The sequence below is a fragment of the Oryctolagus cuniculus genome, chromosome 11, assembly GCF_051225735.1.
Source record: "Oryctolagus cuniculus isolate XC-2025 breed Fujian yellow rabbit chromosome 11, ASM5122573v1, whole genome shotgun sequence".
Taxonomy (NCBI): domain Eukaryota; kingdom Metazoa; phylum Chordata; class Mammalia; order Lagomorpha; family Leporidae; genus Oryctolagus; species Oryctolagus cuniculus.
In genome coordinates, this window is record NC_142877.1 from 100,576,514 (window position 1) to 100,596,181 (window position 19,668).

The window sequence follows — 19,668 nt, forward strand, 5'->3', positions numbered from 1 at the left end:
AGAACTTCAGAAGCCCAGAAAGTCCGTCTCACCTCCTACGCCTTCATTTCCTGACCTACTTCATTAGTTCATTTACAGCATTGATTCTACATCAAGGTCAACATTTTGTCAAGTGAAGTAATATTGTAGACTTTTAGAATAGACTTTAATTGGGAGAAAATATAAGGAATATTGGGAGTTGGAGCAGGGAAGAGGTGAAGGACTATAGTAGGATGTAGACATATAGAACTTACCACAGGATAGGTCTCTCAGTTGTAAGTGGTGCTGATCAGGTGGGAGACACTGTTCTTAGTGCCTTACATGCAGTAATTGATTTCATCTTAACACCAACTCAGTGAGGTAGGGATTATATTATTATCACTGTTTTATATATGAGGACACTGAGGCACAGAGATATTAAGTAATTGGCCCAAGGTTCAAGTGTTAATACATCAAAGGTCCAGAATTTGACCCACATAGACTAGAATTGTACCATCAGCCCCTCTACTGTATTTCCTTTCTTCACAAATTTCCAATTTTATGAGTAGCCCTGCTTCCCCTGGTCAGCACTGCCACTTGGCTATCAAGTTGGCAGCCACTCCAGAGGCAAGCTGGACATGCGGGCACGAGTCAGCTACAACTTTCCCTGTTTCTTTCTCAAACTTTTTGTAGTTCAGGAAACTACTAAAATAACAGACATTCAACTCCAGTTTTCACCCTTTGGAAAATGTATTTCCCAGTCCACATGCCAGCACACATTCCGTCTCAGTCCAAGCGGGGACGACAACTGGGTTTTATTTCTCTCAGGGAAGGTGGATTTCACACATCTAGTTGATCTCCATGGGTTGCTCTTTGGTTTTGTTTTTATTCTTCCTTTTTTAAAGGAGAAACTATGAATTGGGAAGTTGTCTAAAACGGTATATCAATTATTTACACTGCTTTCCCCAGCTGTTGCTATGAGGCAAGGAGACATTTTAGCGAACGCGTTACCTGTGGCAACTCCTGTCTGCCTGTTACCTTTGAAGAAGCCAGTTACATTTTGCCAAGAAGCAGTATGAAGTGTGTTCCGAGAGCCGCCGCCTGTGCCGGCTCCCACGGGTGGAATGCAAACCCTCTTTCCAAGGGAGGAAGGTCCTTTTTTCAAAGACTCCTTTTACTCTGTCCCTGTGGAGATGAAATAATTTTCTCTAATTGGTCAATTTGGGAAGAATTCTGGGTCAAATTCTGTTCCTCTTTCATATTGTCTTGAACTGCCTTCGGGGATAAGAAAGGGGACTCACTTCACATTTGTGTGGCTGGTTCCTCACTCAAAAGACACTTTCCCCACAGGATTTCCAGCTGACTTTGGATTTAAAAATTATATAAGAAGCAGAGATTTTCTTGAGGGGAAGCTCTTGTAGTCTAAGCAGTTTCATCACTGCCATCAGCAGCAGTGGGCTCTGCATCATCAAGCTAAAAATCTCCGCCCACAAGATTGTGCAGCATGGTGGAGTAGGGAGAGGCCTACCCTCCACAAATGCATCTCTGAAATTCTAGCAACGCAAGACCCAAAGGGCAAAAGGGAATTGAGAGATCCTAAATATAATTGTCAAAAAGGCAAAGAACTCAAGAAAAAACAGTCTGGAGCTGCCATCATTGAAGTTTCTAGACATTCCTGGAGAGTAGAAAGAGCTCAAGGGACCTTCTCTGAGGAGGAAGCCAGGATGCAGACAAATGCACTTTTTCCCAAGACTCCCTTTACTTACTCTGTCCCTTTACATACATGGTAAATGCCAAAAGCCAAAAGCCAAAATTAATCTCCTGTGGCAACTATTCTGCCAACCATGTTCAAATTCATGGATTATGACTTCAGGACAAATGACATCTATTAATTGGCCTGCATGTGAAACAAAATTTCTCTTTTTAGATACCATTATCTCCTGGGACCATCTTTGCCAACACTAATTTTGATAATGTGTAAGGCCTGTTAAATGTTGGGGTTTATTTTCTGTTCAAATATGAGAGACAGAGTGAATAAATTGGAGTGACTAGCTGAATCTGAAGCCAAGATGATTTAGGACTACTGAACTCCAGAATGAGGAATTAGGAATTAGGGCTCATGCTGGGGCCTATAGGACTCCTCTATGCCCATGCCTACAGAAGCAGCTGAGAAGCCAAGGTGAAGGTGTGTTACTTGTAGGCAGCTTACCTCAAGAGGAAGAAGGGTGAGCCAGGCTGAACAAACCTTGCTATAATTCTTATCCAGTATGAGAAGTGAATAAGCCAGAGAAGAATTCTCTTCAAGGGAATCCAAGAGAAGGAGAATAATATCTTTATTTTCCTACTTGTCATTTTAGATCAGTCTTTAAAGTATTTGACCATAACTTATGCCAACAAACACAGTTCATAGGCTTTGCCTTTTTAAAATTTACCCATTTATGTGGCTGTATGGTGCATTGAGTAAAAAAAAGCATTATTCCTTTTCAGGTTTACAGCAGTAACAAAAAGACTGTAGTAAAAGGTGGTCTTGCTTTTCCTGTTCATGGTTTATATCAAATGACATGTATACTGTTTTCTGTTAACATTTCAGAGTAGGTCCTGACAGCTCGTTATATCAGAAAAACCTTTCTCCTATTAATTGCTTGGGTAACCAAAATTTTTAACTGATCTTCAACTCCACGGGTGTGATCAAGGAAACTAGCATACCACTTTTGTTGTCCGTCACCACCTAGGAGAAGGGTTTCCAAGTTCTCCTGTTCCCCAATTTGTTCATCTGTATCCCCTGGACTGTTTCATATAAACCAATACCTTTTTTAATCATCATACATTACATTAGCTTCTGAACCCCACAAGGTCTCTTCTAGAACACTAAATATGTCTATTATATTTTTAATTTTTAAACTCAATTTTCATTAGTGGGTTAATAAGACAAAATAAGCTATAACTTTAAAAAAACTGCAATTGACAGGAAGGCCTTAAACTCAGTGAAGTGTGTCTGTAGAGGTAAAACAATGACCCTTGTTCCTCTCTATCACAATGATGGGCCCGTGACAGAACCATTAAGTGATGTTCCATCTGGACACCTCAACCATCACATATGATAGCTGCCATAGTATTTGCTAACCTGATTTGCCACCATTAAGAAGGTTAGCTAATTTAATTGCTAAAATTTGACTCCTAAGTTAATTTTTTTCAGGTGTGCCATGTCAGTGGCACTTGGGAAGGATTAATACCTGAAAGACTGAGTTACAGGAAGCGTGCCAATTTTTCTCAAGTACAGAACACTTTGAAAGCATTTTTTGAGAACTTTTTTTTTGCATGATATCAACTCTCAGTAAATGTTTACTTTTAATTTTAACCTGAAACTAAGTTTGAAAAATTCCAGTCCACATGGATTTTGTTTTCACAAAACTAATCAAAAAGGCTTACAGGAGACTGCTGCTGATTGAAAACAAAGATGATGATGATGAAGAAGTTGCTACTTCAACTTCAAGGAAGTCTGGAGTGCTTTATTATCATGACCCCGTAAGTGACAAATCTCCAGTTGGTTGCAACCCAGTTTAAATAGATGAAGAAATTTCTACACTTTCCAAACAAGAGAGAGAGAAGAAAGATGGGAAGTAGTGAAGAAGGCAGGGATAGAGGAATGGAGAAAAGAAGATGTTGTGGAATTTAGACTGATTTTCTGAATATCCACTACAGTCATACTATGAGTATTACATAGGGATAAGGCACATTCTTTGATAAATGCCTAAGAGCAACCTGTCCAGTGGGTGGACTCTCAACAATAATTTCCCCTAAATGCTACACCTCAATGCTCTCCTCTCCATTTCTTTCCATTCTCTCCTGAACCTGTGCTTACAGCAAGCACAGGGAGCTCAACTATGGCCTTCCAACTCCCATCCCTGTTTCATCCTGGAAGAACCTAAGCCCTGCAGGCAAGAACAAAAACAGATCCTGACACCGGGCCTCCACTTGCCTCCTTGCTGTGGGGAGCAACTCGGACTAGACTAAGTTACTGGAATTAAGACTTATTCTATGCATCTGCTCTCCCACAATATGGCGCTGGGAGAGGAGAAAACAGCTTCTACACAGCTGCCTCCAGTTCAACCAATAAGCAGCAGGACCTGCTCCTGATTGGAGGAGAGCAGCGTACTCGGCGTGTGGGTAGCAGAGTTGGGATTGGTGGAAGAGGACTATAAAGGAGGAGAGAGACAACACGCACGAAGGAACATCTAAGGGGAACATCTATCTGAAGGAACACCTGTGCAGCCCCCGAGAGAGCCGGCCGGCGGTGTGCCACTCCCCTGCGGAAGTGGGGAAAGTGGCAGGGGGGCCTGCCCCTCCACGGAGATGGAAGGGATGGTAGCCAACCCGGGAAGGACCAGCAGCCAACCCGGGAAGAACCAGCAGCAAACCCGGGGAGGGCCGAGCAGACAAAAGAACAGCGCAGGGTCCTGTGTCGTTCCTCCACGAAGAGGGGGAGCGACACTTGCTACTGCTCTTCAAGTCTTGACTTCTCTCTCACTGAATCCCAATTCATTCCACAATTCCTTCTCACCAGGCCAGGCCATCAGATTGGATAAATGGACTCAGTTTTCAAGCAGAACCTGAGGTTGTCTCACTTTACCTGACCGCCTTTACACAAAGGATGCCTCTGGCACGTGCTTCCCCTGCAGACATTGACCTGGAGCAATGGAGACAGCATAGACTTTTGTTTGGCATCAAATCATAGAGAGCTACATGGGTACAGGGGTGTTGCAGAAAGTTCATGGAAAAATATTTATTTTGGTGCAAGAAATTGAAATTTCTGAATTTGAGGCTCTTCAAAAAGTTTATGGAAAATCCATATTATGTAAACTCTGTATTTCAAAACTTTTTGCACCAAAAAACTGATATTTAAATTCCATTTCCTGTAAGGTTTTGACGTTCCCTCAGAGATCTCTTGTTGATGCTGTTTCTCTGGAGAACTCTGACTGGTGCAAAGACCATAACCCTGCATTGTGGCCTGCAGGCTGTTCAGTTTCTGTGTAGTACTTCTCTCCATGACACTCTCCTGTAGACACTCAAAATTCCAGCCTATTGTAACTCCAAATCTTCTGCCTGGCCCTAGATCATGGGCAAACAAACTCTTCTTGTAAATGGCCAGATGTTCTTGGGTTTTCCAGGCCAACTACACTTCTCTGCTTTTGTGGTGCCAAAGCAACCACGCAACACAGAAATGAATGGGTATGGCTGTGTTACAATAAAACCCACACATGGGAGGTGGGAGGCAATTGATGGAAATGTAGATTCAGGTGGGCTGTAGTTGGTCAAACTCTACTGTTTGCTTTCACCCATGCTATTTATTCTGTCTTTTTGGGACTCCTTTAACCTGACTTCACCTGGGAAGTCCATTTTTAGCTGGGTTTTTATTTTCCTTGTTCTAGCTCAGGTGCCCTTTCCTCTACAGATCTCCCCTGTGCCAACTCTGGGTCAAGTACCCAGTCCCCACGAGCTTTCAACATATTCTGTACTTTCCCCACGGTTAGCACATCACTGAATATTATAATTGCCCATTTGCATGTTTATCTCCCAGCCCAGCCTGTCAGTTTCATTGGGCAGGGACCAAGTTGGCCTTAGTATCCTTTTATAACCACTACTTGCACCTAGTAGGCTCTCAGTAAGTATATTAGCTCTTATTGCTTTTGCCATTGCAGTATGATTATATTAAGTGAGCAATTATGGAAAAATAATGCTGACAAGGATACACAAAGGCAACTTTTCCCAAGTCAAGACTGCTTCAGAGTCTTGATGGAAGTGATTTTAATTAATAAGCAGGTTCAATAGCCTGAACTCCAAATCAGTGTTTCTCAACTCTCATGTACATTGGAATCACCTGGGAGAGATTTAAAACTTACTGAAACCTAGACTCAGGGTCCACCTACAGAAAATCTTATTTAATTGCTCTGGAGTGAGGCCAGGATATGGGAACTTTATATCCCCTGGGTGTTTTAGTTTCCTAGGGCTGCTGCAGCAGATTATTACAAACCAGGCAGCTTGAAACAACAGAAAACATTCTCTCAGTGTTGTGGAGGCAGACCAGAGGTCCGAAATCAAGCTGTTCACAGTACTGTACTCCCTCTAGAGGATCTAGGGGAGAACTCTCCCCCTCCCCCCTTTTATTGGCCTCTGCCATGCTCCTACCAACAATCCTCGGTGTTCCATGGTTTGTGGCCACATCACTCCACTCCACCTCTACTTTTTTATTTTATTTTATTTTATTTTTTTGGCAGACAGAGAGGACAGTGAGAGAGACAGAGAAATGTCTTCCTTTGCCATTGGTTCACCCTCCAATGGCCGCCACGGCTGGCGCGCTGTGCCCGGCGCACTGCGTCTATCCGAAGGCAGGAGCCAGGTGCTTCTCCTGGTCTCCCATGGGGTGCAGGGCCCAAGCACTTGGGCCATCCTCCACTGCACTCCCTGGCCACAGCAGAGAGCTGGACTAGAAGAGGGGCAACCGGGACACAATCCGGCACCCCAACCGGGACTAGAACCCGGTATGCTGGCGCTGCAAGGCGGAGGATTAGCCTAGTGAGCCGTGCACTGGCCCACCTCTACTTTTTATCACCTCCTCTTCTGTCTCTTCTCCTCATGTGTCTCTTGAAAAGATACTCATCACTAGATCTGGCAGCCACTTGAAGAATTCAGACGACTGTATCTCATGATCTTAACTTATTGGCATCCGCAAAGACATGTTTTCCCAAATAAGTTAACATTCACAGGTTCCAGGAATTAGTACATGGAACTGTCTTTTACCCGAAACAGGCAGGTATTTCTGATTCACAACTACTCCCTGAAGGATGTGGGTGGGCCTGATGCACCTGTTCCGAGGCTCACGTGGGAATTGACCCCGTCTTTCTCCAGGTGGGAACAATCATTTTGGATCGTTCCTTGCTTCTGTGAAAGAACAAAGGGTTGTAGAGCATGAGGAGAAAACGCCAGGCAAGCACGGCAAAGGAGAGGGACAGTATGGATTTGCTAACCGATAGCCCCTGTTTTCTGTCCTCCACTCTCTATTTCAGAATTATTTTTTTTCTTTCAAGGCAATCTGTAGTATATACCTTTTGCCCTGTGTTTTTCCAGTATCTTTTCTTGACTGAAGCATTTGTAGACCCAGGACTATAGTTTAAATTCAATGTAGCCCCCAAACACACGCAGAAGTTTAAACCCCAAGTTGTGTTAGTGGTACTAGGAAGGTGGAAACTTAATGCAGTACGGTGTTTGGGAGGTGGAACCTTCTGGGCGGTCCTTGGGCCCCTGGGGTCCTGCCCTCTTTAGACAGCTCTTGAGGAAGGGTAGGTAATAAAGCCTGCATTGGGTGCAGCCACTCTCTCTGCTTCCTGGCTCGCCTGTGATCCTTCTTTCGTGTGTGTTCTGCCATTACCATCAACCATCCTCATCAGAGACCGAATCATGGACGTCACCCAGTCTTCAACTTGAACCTCCAAAATGGTGAGCAAATAAACTTTTTCTTGTTATGAAGTTGGTTGCCTATTGTACTGTCGAAAAGCTCACTTATATATTAAACATCTACATTCCTTGTTGTTTCATATTGTTCCCCAAACAACCATGTCCTTCATTTGGGTCTGACATTTAGGCAAAACTACAGAAAGGTTTTTGGTATTGGGGTGGGGTGGAGGGGGGGATATGAGACATTCATAATCTGTCATTCAGTAAAGCCTACTCTTCCAGACTGAGTGTGGGAAGCAACAGTGATCCTTACGCTAGTGAAACCAGATCTGCCTTATTCTGAGTTTGAATCCTTTGAAAGCTAGAAAGGGAAAGAAATGAGATGTGTAATTCTGAAATAAGGGTTCCATTGCGCTTCTCTGCTTGCTCTTTAATTTTCAAAGTCATGCTACTTTGGCTTTTAGTCGAAGTAAGTTAGAAAATCTTACAGTGATGATTGTGTTCTCCAAGGCGGTCACGAGGTTGGGGATGGAATGCTCAGCTACCTTTTGATTTTTTTCCTCACTGCCCTCTTTTGGGAACCAAACATCATTTGAGGTTCCAATAACTGCAGTACAAACAGTACTTTCAAGGCAATCCTTCGGCAGCCTCCTTGAAGAGAAATATCTAGTCCTTATTTATAATAACATAATAATGTGATTTTGAAAGAGGCAGCATGATTGTGGATTTTCTTTTGGCTAAAAAACCAAAAAAATAAAAAATAAAAAGGACCTTGCATTTAAAAAATAGAACGAAGGCTGCTGGACGCTCTTAAGATCAGAAGTAGGAGGGAGAGTATACTCTGTAATGCATCCCGCCTTCTGGGATGTGGGTTAATACCCCCTGCCTGCCTGCTGGCACCAGTTCACCTCTGTTGTTGTGTTAGGGAAATAAAAAGACACTCACTTTTCTCCTTTTAACTTTATTGTCTCTTATTCTAATCCCCAAATAAAAAGGACAGAGTTCTTTCTGCTGAGTCAGTTCTTGTTGTAATTTGGAGATGAAAACTCCATCTTGCCCCCTGCCATTCTGGAGTAATCCTGGTAGACTAATTTAAGTAACTTTCAGGTGTTCTCACAGAAATGAGAATTGCCAAAGAAATGCAGAAAATTCCAGAGCTTATCAGAAATGCAAATGTGGCATTTGTTCAGCTTCATGTGAATAGCCTTGCCCAGGCAACAGCAGAAGAGACAATTAGAATGCAGTCATGGCTCCAAAAATTCACCCTTTCTTCCAACTAATATGGTATTCTTTAACAGAAAGAAAGGAAAGAAAAAGAGGAAATATATGTGGTTTTGCTTCAGTTACCAACACAAAAATACCAATTTGGTATGAGTTTTTATTTTAACTAAAAAATCCTGTTATTGTGCAAGTATTGTCAGAACAAAGTAGCAATAAAAGAATTTTATGCCCGCACTGCCTTCATTACAGCTGGGTCTTAACAGCAGTGGAACACAGGTCAAGCAGTGTTAGAAGGAACGGTGGGTGTTGTTCTCCACTGAGGATTGCGGCAGAATAGCCCTGTTTATTACCCATCATTTTTCAATGATTTTATGTCATCATTTGGGAGATGAATAAAATCACTCTGTAGCAGGCATGCATGTAAATAAATTAAGCATTAAGAACCAGCAAGTTGCAATCATCTTTCTTTGAGAATGTCCTAAATAGTTGCAATCAGTGAAATGGACGGGAAATTGTGTTAAATTGCAGTTCCAGTGAGGATAGCAGACCAGCTCAAACATGGCTCTGAGGGGAGAGAAGAATGCAGTTGGCTTTACTCTACAGAATCACGCTGGGCAAACACGGCATGTGTCACTGTACTTCCGGTGGAAATATCTGTTACTGATGGACAAGCCACAATGAGGGAACTCTTTAGCGATATGTTGCTGTTTTGCTCATTTAAGCATTCAATCTCCTTAGGCATGGGGACCATGGTGAATATAAAGCCATCATATCATATGCCTTCTTCCCCATGATCATGCTCATTATTGAGAAGCTTCTTTTAAAAATTCAGATTAATTGGGTATAATGGGGAGGTTTCATAATGAAATACAGGTACTTTTCCCTCTCTTCTTTTAATAAAAAAGCAGGAATTGTGTATAGGGAAGCATTTTCTTCACTTCTACTGAATCATGGTAGGACCTGAGTCCTACCAAATGTAGAGTTTCAGAAATCTTCTCCAAAGTAAAAATAATAATAGTAATAATATTTTAAAAATGCCCTCCAGTTGTTCCTGATTATCAGTTAAATGGGGGTAAACTTGGCTTCCCTGAATAGGTGGTTTAGCCAGGAGATGTTTTTAGCATATGAGCAGTTTATCTGTGAGGCAACTGCAAGACAGAGGAAACAGTTTGGGCTTCAATTATCCCTAGACTCTGATTTAAATCTTGTATCTGCCACTTACAAGCTGTTTGCCTTTAGGTTAAGTTTCTCTGACTCTCAGAGACCTTTTCCCTCTTAGATGAAATGGATACATTATGGGGCCATCAGGTAAACCTCCTGATACAATGACCAGCACCTAATATTTGCGTAATTAATAGTTGCTGAAATAGGCTTACAGTTCAGAAAACCATTTGATTAATATGCTTTTCTTGGCACAATGCAGGGTGGCATACAGCTGCTTATGGAGTGCTTGCTATAGGCTAGGTACTTTGGTAGGTACTTCCATGTAGGTCATCCCTTATTTCTTACAATATTCAAGACATTTCACATAATTTCCATTTTGCAGTGGATTGAAATAAAGCTCAAGGACTGGGTAACCTGCTCAGAGACTACCTAATGACTCACTGTTAGAAAGACTTGGATGCAAGTCTTCTAATTCTAGGAAGCAGATTCTCTGTCTCCGATGTGCCTTCACCACATATAACAGCAGAGTTAGGAGGTCTGCACTTCCGAGTTGGAGCAGGAAGCTTTATCTGTGACTGTGTTACTAGAATTTGCTCAGTAATTGTATTAGTCAGAATTTCTTTGAAACAAGTAGGAGTAACAGACTGGCTTATAAAAAAAAAAAAAAAAAAAGGAGGGTAATCAGGTTGACTGCAATAATGGGAAAGTGCAGAAGAAGCTGGTTTGTGGCAGAGGTGGATTCAGGGCCCAGACTTGGCTGTGCTTCCTTCTCTCTTGATGGTTGGCTTCTTTTCAGTAAGATTCTCCCTTCCCTCCAGTGGGTGGCAACGTGGCAGCCGGCATTTCCATGCAAATAGCTTCACAGCAGAAAGAAAGATCCCCTCCTCCCAAAGGGACGGAGCATGTAATCCAGCTGATATCCCACAGGGATGTGCGTTAAAAATTCTGATATTGCTATACACGTGTGCTGGAATTGAACAATTAAGTAAATGGAGGGCAGAGGGTAGGAGCTAGATTTCTCACTGCTGGAGTGGGAGTTTACTTACAGAAAAGCAAGGGCATGAGAGTAGAATGATCTGTAGTGTAATGGACTGGAATTGGAGACATCAGTGAGCATACACGTTTTGCCTAAAATATATAAAGGTGGTTACATACAGAAGTATCCATAGGTAAATGTGTGCATGTATCTGTATATACATAATATTTCCTTGGGTTTTTTCAGCTGAAAAGAAATTTACACCAAAACTCCAGTCACCATTAGCATACCTAGTACTAAGATGTTGGTTTTAAAAATTTTTAAAGATTTATTTATATTGTTGATCTGCTGGTTTTCTCCCCAAATGACAGCAAATGCCAGAGCTGGGCCAGCCCTAAATCAGGAGCCTGGAACTCTATCCAGGTCTCCCATGTGGGTGGCAGGGCCCCAAGAACTGAGTCCATCTTCTGCTGCTTGCGCGGGCACATTAGCAGGGAGCTAGATCAAAATCAGAGCAGCTGGGACTGGAACTGGTGCTCTGTTATCGGAAGCCAGCTTTGCAGGTGGCAGCTTAACCCACTGCGCAATGCTGGCTCCTTACTAGCATTTAATAAAAGGAACAAGAACTCTGCCTTAGTTAATGTACACTGCTATTACAGACTGGGTAATTTATAAACAACAGAAATTATGTTCTTCCTGTTCTGGAGGTTAGGAAGTCCAAGATCAAGGCACCAATATTTGTGTCCTGTGAGATCTGTTCTCTACTTCCAAGATGGTACCTTGTTGCTGTATCCTCACCCAGTGGAGGGTGGAAAAGCAAGAGAGCACTCTATTAACCTCTAGTCCCTTTTTTTTTTTTAAAGATTTATTTATTTATTTCATGGCAGAGTTACACAGCGAGAGAAGGGAAAAAAGTGAGAGAGAGAGAGAGATCTTCCATCTGCTGGTTCATTCCCCAAATGGCTACAATGACTGGGGCTGTACCAGGCTGAAGCCAGGAGCCTGGAGTTTCCTCCTGTTTCCCACGTGGGTGCAGGGGCCCAAGGACTTGGACCATCTTCCACTGCTTTCCCAGGCACATTAGCAAGGAGTCAGATCAGAAGTGGAGCAGTTGGGACTAGAACCAGTGCTCATATGAGATGCTTGAGCTGCAGGTCATGGCTTAACCAACTGCACCACAGTACAAGCCTCTTTCTAGTCTTTTTTAGGGCACTAATCTCATACATGAGGCCAGAGCTCTTCTGACTCGATCGACTTCCAAAGTTACATCTGTTTTTCTTTTCATTTAATTTATTTTTTAAATTTTCTCTCTCCTTCCTTCCTTCCTTCCTTCTTTCCTTCCTTCCCTCCTTCCCTCCTTCCCTCCTTCCCTCCTTCCCTCCTTCCCTCCTTCCCTCCTTCCCTCCCTCCTTCTTTCTTCAATTTATTTATTTGAAAATCAGAGTTGCAGAGAGACAAAGAGAAATCTTACATCTGCTGGTTCACCACCCAAGGAGCCTCAGTAGCCAGTGTTGAGCCAAGCAAAGCCTGAAGACAGGAGCTTCATCAGGGTCTCCCACAGGGGTGGCAGGGGCCCAAACACATGAGTCATCTGCTGCTGCTTTTCCCAGGCCAGTAGCAGGGAGCTGGATTGGAAGTGGAGCAGCCCAGACAGGAACTGGCACCCGTATGGGATGCTAGTAGTGCAACAGCTTTACCTGAGTATTATACCACAATGCCGGCCCCAGGCCACACCTCTTACTACTTTACACTTGGGATTATGTATCAATGTCCATTTTGAAGAGGACACCATCATGCAAACTATAGCAGGCTCCTTCAAGAAGTGGTTGAAATGTTTGATTCCAGGTCTCATGTCAGAAATATACAGGAGAAAATATGCAGGAATAGCCTTTAACACCTTGTAGTGTGATAAAGTAAACAAATGCTCAAAAAAAATCACAATGATGGGAATATATCAGAGAGACCCAGAAGACAACTGAAAGAGTTCATATGGCCAAATCTGGAACAATTTGAGCAAAAAAAAAATTTATTAGATTAGATTATATACTATTAGATACTATATAGATATATATACTATTAGATTATAAACTTAAATATGAAATAAATATTTGTGAGACCCAATAATATAAAGAATCAAATAAATAAATGAAGAAGAAGAGCTAAATCTCCCAGATAGAAGAATTCCAAATAATGATGAGACCTTCCACTCTCAACAATGTGGACAACTGCCCATTCCTTAAATGTTGCCACACAAGGTAGTGCAATCTGAGAAACACTACCTGAGCCAGGTGATCAAGGTCAATAGCAAGAGTGATAGCGTGCTGATAGCATGAATACAATCCAGTGAGAATAGTTTTCCTGCTGTGATCCCCCCCCCAAAAAAAAAATCCCATAACCCTAATCTAATCATGGGAAAGACTACAGATCAATCTGAGTAAAGGAACATTGAGTGAAATATCTGGCCAGTTCTCCTCGAAACTATTTTTCATGAGAATGAAAAATAAGGACAGTCTGAAAGATTGTTACAGCTAAGAGGAGCCTAAGGAGACATGGTGATTAAATGTGATGTGATATCTTTGTTAGGATCTCAAAATAGAAAGATGATATTAGGGTAAAAACAGGAAGTTTGAATAAAATACATCTTTAGTTAATGATAATAATGTGCCAATATTGGTTCATTAATTGTAACAGCCTAGAGTAAGATGTTAATAATGGGCAAAACTTGGTTCACAGTGTGTTATATTAGCAAATTTTTCTGTAAATATAAAACCATCCTAAAAATGAAATTTACCTATATAAGGAGAAGTTACTTAAGACAGACGCCTTGGGTAGAGAGATCGTAGAATAAGAAGAGTGTGGTGAACAGAAATAAGAGTTGGAGGATGGGCACTTGGTGTAGCAATTAGGATGCCCACATCCCGTATCAAAATAACTGGGTCTGAGTCTCAGCTCTACTTCCAGTTTCATCTTTCTGCTGATAGCGCTCCAGAAGACACAAGTAATAGTTAAAGTCCTTCAGTCCCTGTCACCTACCTGGATTGTGTTCCCGGTTCCTGGCTTCAGACAGGCCCAGCCCTTGCTGTTGTGAGCACTGAGGAGTGAACCAGCACCTGGAAGAAATTTCTCTTGGGGTCAGCATTGTGGCATAGCAGATACAGTCACTGTCTGCGACACCAGCATCATATATGGGCACCGGTTCGTGTCCTGGCTATTCCACTTTCAAAGCAACTCTCCACTAATGGCTTGGGCAAGGCAGCAGAAGATGACCCAAGTGCTTGGGCCCCTGTTACTCACATGAGAGTAACTCATGAACTGATGAAGGTTCCTGGCTCCGCTCTAGCCATTGCAGCCACTTGGGGAGTGAGCCAGCAGATGGAAGACCTTGCGTTCTCTCTCTCTCTCTCTCTCTCTCTCTCTCTCTCTCTGTAACTCTGACTTTCAAATAAATAAATCTTTAAAAAAGATTTTCTCTATTTCTGTGTGTCTCTCTCTTTCAAGTAAATAATTGTAAAAAAATTAAGAATAAAATTAATAAAGAATTAAGAGTTGGTAAGGGAGTATATGTAGTCTTGGTCCCAGACTTTGACTAATTAATACTTTTATCTACCTTCATGAATGAATTCATAATGATTGAATGTCTGCCATGCACCAGAACCTGTGCTCAAAGATGAGGACACCATGGTAAACCAATAAGTGGCACGTCCCCTGTCCCCAGGGAAGCAAGTGAATAGAGAAGGCATTACTAAAATAATCATCTGAGTCAATGTGGAATTCTAGTGGTCGTTAGTGTTACAAAGGAGAGGTGTATGTGACCACAGGGACACAAAAGAGTCAGTTGAGTCTATCATGGAAGCTGAGACACAGATTCCTGACCCAGTATTAAAACCACAGTAGTAATCTCTGTACCACTGTGAAAAGGTGGGGGAATACTGGAGCTATTCACCTCACAAAATAGAACTGTTTGAGGTTTCCCAGCTTCATTTTGTCTGTTGTAGTCAGCCTGAACAGATTGATTGTTGTACAAACAGCTCCCATTTTGTGTAGGTTTTGATAAATGTCATTTTGTTATCGGCAACTGCTTCTTATTTGAAGGGGAAGCCCAGGCAAGAAAGGATTCAAAAGATTCTAAGACGACCTGGCAGAGCTGCTTCATGGTAACAAACAAAGCCATCCTAAAGAAGACTCGACTTCCTTAGGGTTTATGGAACATTTCTTCTTCTTTGTTTTGTTTCTGCTGTGTGCTTCTCCCCGACCCCTAATGATTTCTCCCATAGATAAGAAATAATTGCTTGTTTCTGGAGGAATAAAAGGAAAGGATATCCCACGGCTGCTCCCCTTATATTTGGTATGAACATGACTAATGTCTATCTTAATCCTTAAGGCATTCTAAGGAAGAGCAAGCATAGGAATAAAAAAAGCCTTGAACCTTTTTTCCTTTGCTCATTATGTAAATTCTATTTTTTCAGCTTCTTTTATTTTTCCCCCTCCAGCCTCAATGCTTGGTCCTCTCCCCTTTTATTTTTTCTGAATGAGTTTTCTTCTCTTTTGTCTTTTTCCGGGAGGCATGTTATTATGCAGATTCTTTTTGAGCAGAAGGGCACATATTAAGTGTATTAGTATATTTACCTTTTTACCTATTGAAGGACAAGGAAAATAAAACGAGTCAGTGGTGCTTTTTGCATAATTCTGTGGAGCTCACTGTACTAGCAAAGTCTTTTCTGAGCATTTAAGTGGCAATCTGGGTGCATCGGAAACTAAGTAGAATATTCAGCATTCTAGTCTTTTCTATGGAACAACAGCCCAAGTATATGAATTAAAATATGAGAAATCAGTCCAAGCGTCTAGCACATAGGCACCGCTTTCCTATAGACAGGATAAAACAGTGTTAGCATAGACACATCATAATCCTCATAGTCACTGCCAACCTTTGCCCTCATTTTCATTCGTGGTTTTATGCAGGAGTAACTAAGCAGGTTAATGTCACAGAGCTGGTTGTGATTATTTTTAAACAACAGTGTCTGCCCAAGATAAATGCATATGCGTGCAGGGTTTCACGGCTGAGGGCAGTTCCTCCTCCGTGCTGCACGCCACTTTCCCTGTGCTGCCCCTCAGATGGATTCTGAACATGTAGATTACATTATCACATTAAATGAGGATGGGTAAACTTCAAAGGGTTCAGAGTTAAGACGCACCTGGACTTGTGGATTTGGACTTGAAAGTGAGCTCACATTGAGTGATCCATGAAGCCGTGATGGAGATGCCTAATGTCATTGTCAAATTCCTTTGGATCGCTTCTAAATGAGGCAAACCAAATGCAGGACTTCAGGGCTTTTGAGTTATCCTTTCTAAACCGATGCTGCAAAAGAAAAGAATGATTATGGGACCGGCACTATGGCTAAGGGGGTTAAAGCCCAGGTCTACAGCGCCAGCATCGTATATGGGCACTGGTTGGAGTCCCTACTGCTCCACTTCCAATGCAGCTCCCTGCTAATGTTCTTGGGATGGCAGTGGAGGATGACCTAAGTGCTTCAACCACTACCTCCACCCCACACTGGGGAGACGTAGAAGAAGCTCCTGACTCCTGGATTCATCCTGGCCCAGCCCCAGCCATTACAGCCATTTGGGGAGTGAACCAGAGGATGGAAGATCTCTGCATTTCAAATAATGATTTTAAATTTTACTGAAATTATATATTATAAAAGTGTGTTTGTATCAGTACTCATAGCCAACTATATACCTAGTTGTGTCCAGTTAGGAACTAAATAAAAAAAAGTGTGTAAAATACAGTTTTGAGCATAGAAACGATTCTATGTATAAGTTATTATTTTTAATTATTAGCTTATTACTTCATTTATTCACTCAGCAAACATGCATTGGGCTTCCACTAATGCAGGCACTATGCAACCATGTGCCTCCATGAGGATAACTGTAGCCTACCAGGCTGGGCGCTGAAATGACATGTGTCATTTCTGGGCCAAAGCTTTTAATTGCTAATGCTAGACTCCCCAGGCTCCCTTCTTCTGCTGGGGTGACTGAGAGCCGTGGGTCTCAGATGGTTTGGTTGTAATGTAGGGGAACTGGTTATCCCGGGTTACTTAATGTGACTTCCCTTGATTTCCAAAGCTGTCCAGTAGCCCCACCCTCTATAATTTTCAACAGTTATCTGTTGCTTCTTAATTTCAATATAGAGCTAATTTGAAAAGCCAATTTGTAATATTTAATAAATATTAATAGTAGTGCATCACCCCACCAAAATGGCATTTCTATTTGAAAGCCTTCAAAAGTATAATGCAGAGGCACATGTTTCATCTAGTGGTTAAGACATCCGTGAAGAGGCCTGTGTCTCATATGGGGGTGCCTGGGTTCAACACTTGGCTCTAGCTCCTGACTCCAGCTTTCTGCTAATGCAAACATGCCGAGAGTGGGCTGGGGGACAGGAGTGATTGCTCAAGTAATTGGGTTTCTGTCACCTAAGTGGGAGGCCTGGACTGAGTATTGAGGTGCCTGGCCCCCAACTTTGGCCCCAGCCAGGGTGTTTGCATTTGGAGGAGCAAACCGGTAGTTGGGAGTCGTTTCTCTCTCTCTCTCTCTCTCTCCAATAAATTAATTAAAAATTTAAAGTGTAATACAAATTAATGGGTCTTGGGACCTTTCAACTACAGTAGTAAAATGACAGAGGAAGAAATGTTGAGCAAGCGAGGCTGTTGTTTCTCACATCCGTCATCGGCTCTACCTGAAGGAGACCAATTCTTCAGTCATATCAGTGTCTTCCAGGAACGTACCTGTTCTCCCTAGTACTTGTATATAGATTCCTACTGGAGGGTGCAGTGGAAACTCTGGAGACAAGGCAGGACCCTAACGGTGTGGCAGGACTAAAATGTTCAGCGGGCAAGGATAAAATGCTGGTGCTACTGCCTGCACACTCTTGTTTTTCTGAGTAATAGGGGTTCCCAAAAATGAAACAGTAATTTTGTAGATGAAGTGGTAGTGTTCCCTCAGATGACCTAGACTTCAACCCTGGTTGTGCTGTTTGCTCGATAGATAACTCTGGAGAAACAGTCCCATCTACATCTCAGTTCCTTCCTTTGTCTAACAGACAGCATCCACTCTGCAATAGAATCGAGTTATCATCAGTTTTAATATAAACATGATTCGTGCATTATTTGTATAATCTTAGACAAGTCATTCAAACTTTCTGGATCCCATTGTCCTTGTGTCACGTCTGTATTAGAGACCTGGTCTGGATATTTGCCAATATTCTTCTAGCTCTGATGTTCTAGATCTATTCATGCAGAGGTATTAATTCAGAGTGTGAGATTAATGCATATCTGCTTATCCTTACAATTCATCGTATTTGCACTAGTATTACTATTTTGAGCTAATTTTCTCTATGAAAGGAACACATGTGTTCCCTGACACTGTCCTTGTGGAGCTGTTGTTGGTGGCACAGATTTGTCTCTTAAAGACCATTACTCAGAAGTATGGAGACTCTTTGCTCCTCCTGCTTGAAATTGATGGCCTCTCCTGCTCTAACCACCAGAGGGGAGACATCATCTGTTTCATATTCTGATTTACACACAGGAGCTAAACGTGGCAGGGTTGAAATTTATAAACCCATGCCCTCCAGAAGTTAGAAGTAGCAGAATGATCCATTTCTCATTGATTTTAAGGAAGAGGAATGAAGGCTCTGCCCTCTCTCCTCCTCTGTTCTCCTTGGAGGATGATGGGGCAGTACAAAGGAAATCTGGTTTCTAAAGGTCAGGAAGATGCTCTTGGAAGTCAACATGTTATTGTTCCATTACATTACAAGGAGGATAAACCACTGGAGAGCTGATAATATACTTTGCACTGAACTCTGTTCTTTGCTGGATTTTCATATTTAATCCTCACCAGTACTTCCTGAGGTAAACATCACTCTTTTGCCCAGCACATGTAGGCTTAGAAAAAGTAAAAAGTCAGTGAAGTGTGGATTTTTAATCTGGGTCTCCAAAATCTGAGTTTCAAGCCAGTACTCAATTTATTTGGTCTCAGAAATGTTTGACATTCTTGAAATTATTTAACTCTTTATTTGTGTGTGCTGTATCTACAAATATCAAATATGTAAGAAAAAAATCAGTCTGTCTGGAAAGCACGGGTGTCACTGTTGTAAACTTTCACATCCTCCTGTGTCCTTTTGCATGGTATGCTACCCCACCTTGCATGTCTAATATAACACTCAAAATGACATACATTTATTTTACAAATCAGAAAGAACATCTATAATTCTCAAATGTTTTATCCCCGTTGGAAGGAATTTAGTACCTTTGTACCTTTGCAATAGGGCAGTTAAAAGTCTTTATTTTGTTTTCTTTGATGGTAATTATGAAAGAGCTATACAAATGAAAAGTAGTATTTTTATTACAAACTTCTCTAACTCTCTGTCTCTTCTCTTGCAGGGTCCTGATATCAAAGTATTACCTGATAACTTTTCACCTTTGGTTCATTTTTACCTTAAAGAAATATTTATCTCATGCCTTTTATATGCCAGTCCCTGAACCAGGCCCAAGATTTATACCCATGAATGTAACCCGATCACTGTACCCAAAAATCTTACAGACTGTTGGAGAGACAAATCAAATGGTCATTTATAAAAATGATGTAACAAATTAAGGGTATGGAAGCATATAGGAAGGACATTAATTCAACTTTCACAGACTGAAAAAAAATAAGAAATAGACTAGTAAATTCACCAGTCTATTTCTAAGCACTCATTTATAAAGTTAACTTCATTATCCAGCTTGATGTCACTTTCAGTATTGACTTCCAGTTTTCTACCCTCTATTTAAAGGTTGAAGATTTCTTTTTACATTCAGACACGTGGCTTTGCATTTTCAAAGTCAAGACTCATTGTTATTCCT

At 41.7% G+C, this 19,668-nt stretch overlaps 1 long non-coding RNA gene across 8 annotated transcripts in view; it reads left to right on the forward strand.

Annotated features, from left to right (window-relative positions):
- Positions 1 to 6,443: 6,443 nt before the first annotated feature.
- Positions 6,444 to 19,668, forward strand: part of LOC149123591 (uncharacterized) — a 134,393-nt gene continuing 121,168 nt past the window's right edge. For 6 of the 8 annotated variants that reach the window (XR_016216973.1, XR_016216976.1, XR_016216972.1 and 3 more), the window contains exon 1: positions 6,949 to 7,452. This is a non-coding gene — a long non-coding RNA (uncharacterized LOC149123591). The other 2 variants (XR_016216975.1, XR_016216971.1) reach the window with 2 other exon arrangements.